We start from the raw sequence: 6,000 nt of genomic DNA on the forward strand, positions 1-6,000 counted from the left end.
ACACACCAGCAAGTCCACCTCTGAATGGCTGAAGAAAAACAAAATGAAGACTTTGGAGTGGCCTAGTCAAAGTCCTGACCTGAATCCTATTGAAATGCTGTGGCATGACCTTAAAAAGGCGGTTCATGCTCGAAAACCCTCCAAAGTGGCTGAATTACAACAATTCTGCATAGATGAGTAGACCAAAATTCCTCCACAGCGCTGTAACAGACTCATTGCAAGTTATCGCAAACGCTTGATTGCAGTTGTTGCTGCTAAGGGTGGCCCAACCAGTTATTAGGTTTAGGGGGCAAACACTTTTTCACACAGGGCCATGTAGTTTTGGATTTTGTTTTCCCTTAGTAATAAAAACCTTCATTTAAAAACTGCATGGTACTTCAAATGTTGACTAGTGTACATAATAGTTAAGGCCATTTAATATAAAGTGTGACCAAAAAAATCATCCTGCACAGTCCAAATGCTCTCTGTGAAAACGTCCCTCCTGCCAACATGACCTAGCTCTGACTAGCAATAGGAAGTAGAATGTATCTTGGTTCTCAACTGTGGCATAAACAATAGAAAAAAAGATTGTGCTGTTCAGCATAAAAACTCCCGTTTCAATTGAAAGCACATGGGTTAAAGTAGGTTATTTTAAAGCAATTTGTGTTTTTAAAGAACTATTAGTTTCATGTTAGAATGTTCTGTACTAGCTTGATGCTTTGAACAGGTAATTTACCCAAAAATGAAAATTGTCATAATTTACTCACCCTGATTGTCATAATTTACAAAACCTGATGGTTTTAAACCTGTTTGACTTTCTTTTGTTATTCACAAAATAAGATATTTTTAAAGTCAATGGGGCCCAAACAACTTTGATGACAGAATTTACATTTTTGGGTCAACTATTCTTCTAAAGCACCACTGGAAGAGTACGCAAGAATTCAACAACACGAAAACCAATCATTGCCAGGGAGGAATGGATGATTTATTGCAATTAGTCATTTTCAGACACAAAGGCTTTCCAACTCAATAACAACATACGTACCTGTACAAAAACACACTTGTTACCAAGAAATGTAAATCTGAATAAAGTTGTGAGAACACGCAAACAGCCAAGGGAACAAACGGAGGATGCAGAGGAGGAGGAGGATGGTTGTGGCAATGATGAAGAGTAGAACACGATGGATTTCTAAGCCAATTTAAGCACCATATTCATGTTATAGGAAAGGCTGAACTGAATATCTTAGAATGTATGACTAAATTTTAACATGGGTACACACATGAGAATAATCATCACAGTATTTTTTCATTAGACATTTTTAACCAACTAAAGAAAATAACAGTTGGTGCACTACTTAGTCATCATGCAATTTACTTTAGTAAACCTTCTGTAACACAGACAAAATAGACTTTAATATGTAGAAGAACTTCATAGATTTCTGCCAAACAGCAATAGTCACAAAGCCTGGAAAGTAATTATAGAATCTTTGAATGTGAGTTCACCTATCAAAAATAATATGCTGATTTTTTATTTTCTTTATATATTTAAAGTGCAAGTATTTTATCCATTTGATTCAATGCTTTCTGTAAGTATAAAATAGAAAGGAAAAAAACAGCAATATGCTTTTTCCCATATACATTTCCTATGCATATAGGAACACATATATAGGAATCATATATATATATATATATATATATATATATATTCTATCTTTTTTAATAAAGAGGAACATCATATGTAACAAAACATATATACACACACATCACAGGTCATATATATATATATTTAAGTACAACACATTTGATAGGGAATAAAAAGGAAATGGTTGGTGGGATATGTGAATACCCTCCTTGTGCATTGACCCTCGATGCAGGACCCTTCCCAGACAGTCTGATTAATACGCAAAACGCTCACAGTTACAAGCTAAGCAGGTCAAAGCCTTGAGCTTGTGAGACCGAAGGAACGTGAAGTATGAGAACTAACCCAAGTTGGTGACTGGCCGTGGTTTAAAAGGGAAGGGGAACCGGATAATCGCGCACACACACACACACACACACGCTTCATGAGATTAACAAGTAGATCAAGTTAAAAGGTTGCTCTTCGTATTGGAAACTGCAGATACGTGAGGGCTTTAAGGTGTCTGTGCAGCTCTGTTAGTTCAGTTATGCTCATTAAGGACAGGTGACGTTCGAATCAGCACCTGGAATTGGAGAAAAGATTGAAATTGCTCTTCCAGTCCAGAATGGAGTCAGAGTACCGTTAAATTTTTTGTCCCCACAGCTGTTGTGCATCAAACCAATGCTGGTCTTTGCTGGTGGAGAGCTCGAACACTTTTACATGAGAAAGTCTGGCTGTATGATGCCACCCAGACAGGACTGAGCCATTTAGTACCCACTAGCACCTTCATGATTGACTTAAAACATGTGCGTATTCGATCGAGGGTGCATTTTTGCATCGTTTTGCTCTAGAAAACACCTTTAAATGTTACTTCCAGTTTAAATTTTGTACTGTGGCACGCATCGAACAGTTTTCGTAATCGCATCCGGGCAGTGATAGGAAAAAGATTTGCTTACCGGTCTCAAGAGGAAAAGAAATATAACGGTCTACAAATAGACCTAAAATAGCCCCTACAAGAGAAGCATGCCGTTTCAGATTCAGTCTTGAAGAGATGCGAGGGCATATCGAGTGAGACAAAGTGCATATGTATGCTTTAATATTGTGCTGTGGTAAACAAAGAGACCAAACGCTCCACAGGAATAATGTCAGCCTTGATCCCCTATAAACTTCCTCATGTGCTTAGCACGAAATGGGCCTTTAGCATGGGAGTCTGTGGCTAGAAACCCCCCCCAACTGTCCGTAGGCTGGTGGCTTTAGTACATATTAAGGTCTCGTTTTTACAAAACCCCACATATCCGAGTATTTGTGACGTTTGGGTCTGACAGCAACAGGCTTTTCACTGCAACACTAGTGAGCTGGCTTATGTTGAGAGAGGGTTTGAGGAAAAAGTCTATCTTTTTTCCTAACAACATTCATAAGATATTTTATCAAATAAATAGTTATGAATATCTCTGACTGAAGCATTGTGCATTTAACATTGGCTAAAATAAAAAAAATACATATATATATTAGCAACCGAGTATTAAACTACTCCAACCACCGAGAAGCTTAAGTGACTACATCACTATATTTTTAGGTCACACAGGATTGCGTCTGATTGGCGGAGAGCAGATTTGCCGCCATAGGTGCTTTCAGACGGTCCCTGTTTGTGGTGACTGGTTTAGTTAGTAGGATAAACCCTCAACTTTTCAAAAAGGTTTGTTTAATATGCAGACATGTTTCGATTAGAGCGAGCCTCAAGCGTACATTTGATGTCGTTGCAGGGGACGAGTATCCACACACACAAAATGCCGACCTCACGCAAGATTCAATCGTCCCGCAGAATCCGATCCCCCCTCGGACCCCAAGAGGTAGCCATCAGTAATGCCTTTTCAAAAACATTGCATTACTGTCTTCTAGATACTCAAAAGTAGTTTTTCTGTTAATGCTTTTGTAGCGTTAACATTCATAGTTTGCATCATCTGGAATATACGACTGGATTAACAAAAACAGAATGGCAAATGTTTAATTTGACTCTGTGTAGCTTTGATTATTTTTTATAGTCATCACACCATCATTCAGCGATTTAGCAGGATTTCCAATCAGGCATTGACTAGAGTACCCATTATAAGATTTTTTAGGAAAAAGTTTTGCTTTGGGGGTCTGAAGGGGGACGTGAACCTGCGGCGGGACTGAATTTTGGGCAACGCCACCACTGGCACGCAGCCTACAATATATTGCACACGATACTGAAATGTTAGCACTGTAACTTTAGTGAGAAAAGTAAAATCTCAAGGTGCGATGTGACGAGGTTGACAACAAATGAATTCAGCAACTGGTAAGACCGGCAGAAGTAAATCCCACGAACGGGGATATTAGCACCATACAAAAAAATCATACAGGCTACTGCCTCGGCCGTAAGTCTACTAATATAGGCCTACATTAGCATAATGCTGGGCTGTAGCGAGAAACATACGTACAACCTTATCACGCTGCTTTTTTTTTGTTTTTACACTCATCTTTTTTTCTTTTTAAACCTGTTACTTTTTTTTATTAATTTATATATTTTTTTACACAGAGCATGACTTGCAGACCTCCACTGCCTTTAGGTGACTACTGCTGCGTTCACGTCACGCCAGAATTATCTAAGTTTTTGACAAGCACAAAAACAGTTTACGACTTAATCATAGTTTGAAAAATTTCGCAAAGTCTGACATCAAGGACAAAACCGCACATGGATCGATTTTGCCTTTGAGTACCGCCAGGTAAAACCCAAGTAATTCTGATATGATGTGAACGCATCACGTCCATGTTTACGTCAGTGCTGTTTGATTATGACATCATCGTTCTTTTCCCAGCAACGTGGAGGGCCAAGAGCCCGCGCGCCTCTTTCTTTGATTGGCTTGTCGAAGAAGTCATCTAAGAAACTCCACGCCGTTGTGACCCCGAACGACAAAGAAAGACAAACAGCAATCGGAAAGAAAATAATCGAACACGTAAAGCATGTAAACGTGTGGAGAATATAAGGCACCAGAGTTGTTTTTTGACGTTGTAGAGGATGCTCTGTGCAGATATTAACGCAACTCGCACTAGTGGACAGCTCCTTTTTGAGTACCTGCCCCCCTCCCACCCCGTCCCCAAAAACAAAATAAAGAAAAATTCCCACAGAAAACGTGGGCAATTTCATAAGGATCTAAGTACATCTGATTCACAAAATCATAGTTTGTATATCTAAGTTAGCACTTCAATGAAACCGTCTACCCAAATGTCAGAGGGCAATGGTGCAACAGGGTTCATATTTAACCGGAACAAACGTCAACCGGTTGTTTTAGCAATGCCTTCGCTGTGCGGCTACCGAAGCACACATTGCATGACGCGTGCAAACAAACAATCTCATTTGCTTTGTGTATAGAGTTAAAAGGCAAACGAGTAAACAACATACCTAGATTTCCTCATATGAATTTCAAGGTGCACTTAGTCATTTTTGGTTTATGTGAGACATGAAGCTTCTTCTGCCATGATAAATTTATTTTGCAAATGAAAGTGACTAATAACATTGAGTTTATGGTGTTGATTGGTTGGTCACGTGATCTCAACATGGCGGCCCCCATGATGCAACCAGCAAAAAACTGTTATGTAAATAATAGAAAAATGTCCAAGTGCACCTTTTAAGTAGAAGAAGGGGTGACATCCATTTATATAAATGGGATAATCTAACAAAAGTGCATGTTTAAATATTCACAGCACTCCCACATCACTGTTCCTTCACTTCTGATGTTCGTTTGCACGTTGAACCTTTGGTTCAAACGGTTCCTAAATAATAGCTTTTGTGCTGGAAGTCAAAAGTGAGCACTAATTATATATTTCTTCCTCTTTTTCAATTTGCACCTTTGGAAATAGTATTACACTGCAAAAAATGTCCATCTTGTTAGCCAGTCAAATACACAGCATCTTTAAAATAATTTACTTGACAAGCAGAACTGTAGGAGTGGGGTCAGTTGCTCCAATAAGCAACAAGCCTCAGTGACGTCACTCACTTTGCATGCTCTCTTTAATAACCCCAATGTGCATGCTGAATATCAGCAGCATTTTCACGTCACTTTGTACTTTTTTAATTAAGAAAGTACATTTTAAAATCTGCAAAACACATTAGGTCATCTGTTTTTACACATGAAGCGGTCGCTGTCAGGTTGGCAACATTATTGACAGGTGTCAGTGCTGAAGTGTTTAGAAAGCATATTGAATCGTATTACAACTGACCCCACTCATGTTTTTATATAAAGTGTCATTTTACCATTAACTAGGCATGTTCTTTTATTTCCAGTATTGACATTTTTTGCCGTGTCATGAGTGGTCTGAATAAAATTGTGCAAACTGTTGGATTTTTCTTAAAATAATAAAAGAACTAATATATATATATATAT

Source organism: Sinocyclocheilus grahami, unplaced genomic scaffold, assembly GCF_001515645.1.
Source record: "Sinocyclocheilus grahami isolate Dianchi unplaced genomic scaffold, SAMN03320097.WGS_v1.1 scaffold112.1, whole genome shotgun sequence".
Lineage (NCBI taxonomy): Eukaryota > Metazoa > Chordata > Actinopteri > Cypriniformes > Cyprinidae > Sinocyclocheilus > Sinocyclocheilus grahami.